This window comes from Echinops telfairi, unplaced genomic scaffold, assembly GCF_000313985.2.
Source record: "Echinops telfairi isolate 266 unplaced genomic scaffold, ASM31398v2 ScPeMD7_655;HRSCAF=1070, whole genome shotgun sequence".
NCBI classification, from domain to species: domain Eukaryota; kingdom Metazoa; phylum Chordata; class Mammalia; order Afrosoricida; family Tenrecidae; genus Echinops; species Echinops telfairi.
In genome coordinates this window covers 22121426-22123072 of record NW_022104553.1, presented here as the reverse complement: position 1 = coordinate 22123072, position 1647 = coordinate 22121426, and positions in this window count along the sequence as shown.

The following is a 1647-nucleotide window of genomic DNA, read 5'->3' as shown; positions in this document are numbered from 1 at the left end:
CTGTCCAACGTAGCTGAGCTGAAGTCTTGCTATCCTTGGTTCTTTCTTTTCTTTTCTTCCTTCCTTTCTTCTTTTTGCTCTTTTACTAACCCACCACCCTCGTTTCTAAGGAGCATCCCTGCCAGCCTGCTTCCAAGACACATGTGTTTGTTTCCCTGGCTCCAATCTTGTGTCAACTTTACCGTCCTTGGCCCTTTCAAACCTTGACTAACTGCGGTCTCATCTCATGTGAAGGATGTTTGTTTATTTAGTTGAGTCATTTTATTGGGGCTCATACAATTCTGATCACAATCCATACACAGATGTTTATTTATCTTTTAAAACATGTCTCCCCCTCTAGTTTTCTTTAGCTTCCATTGACCAGGATGAGATCTTAGAAACAATGAAAGGAAATGTTGTTTCCGTTTATTCCTTGGCTAAGTCACTGAAAACAAATGATGAGGAATTTCCCTCAAATGTCTTCTGTAGCCAGGACTGGGGGGTCTAATGTTAGCTCATTTCTTCCAAGGTCTCCAACTTATACTGCCTGGTGCCAGAAACAGGGCAAAAGGCAGGTCAAAATGCCCTTGGGGACTGTTATCTTGTCTTTGGGTCTTGGCCCATGTTGTTCCACTCACCTGGGGCGCTTTTCCTTCCTCTCTTGGCTCACCCCTGTACTTCCTTCATGGCTCTGCTGGACTGTCCCTGCTTCTAGAAGCCTGTCTTTATCCCTTCCAGGCCCAAGGTCCCTCTCTGCGCCTCCATCGCCCCGAGATTCCTCACAATGACACTCTGACCTTGGATTGTGGCAACCTCCTTCCTCACACAAAATGTCAAACTCCTCCGGTCTCATCTTACAGCCACTTAAAATGCCTTTTAACACAGAGTCTGTCACTAAAGAAATGCACATATATGTCCATGTTGGGCCAAATTCAACAAATTGAAAAAGATACAGGACAGACAGACTCCAAAGATTGTGCTTGAGAGGTTGAAGACGGGGCAACACAGAGGTCCCTCCTGTCAGTCCTGGGTCTTTCGGCACCAAGATGAGAGGTTGGAGATGGAGACTCGGAACAGAGATAGACTTTAGCCAGGAATGTGGAGTTGAGAAAGATTTTATTGAGCCAGGGAAAGAACTCCTGGGAGGGAAGAGATAGCAGAGAAGGATGGGGGGCATCTTGAGCCCCAGGGCAGGTTCTGAGACCCAACAAGTTAGGTCAGGGAAATAGCGCCTGGCAGTGAGGCAGTGGGACATATATAGGGCTTGAGCCAAGGACGTATGTGCTGATAAGGGGAAGGAAGCCTTCTTTCTGGTGCTTCAACTGCAGGGACTGAGCTAGGATGTGGTCTGTGAGTACATTGTCCCGGAACGCTGAGGGAAGGGGCTGTACAGACCCGGCCCCGAGAGATAAGCTCCTTGGAATGCTGGAGGCAGGGACTGCACAGTCCCGCTCTGGCCTTGAGAAGCGAGGGGAAGGGGCCGCACAGTCCAGCAGGCTGTCTTTCAGGAGAGCTGGGGGAGGCGGCTGCATGGTCCGCACCTGGCCCAAACATCCCTCAGTTCGTTCTTTCTTTTTGATTTTTTTTCTTTTAAAAATTATTTTATTGGGGCTCGTACAACTCTCATCACCATCCATCCATCCATCCATCCATCCATCCATCCATCCA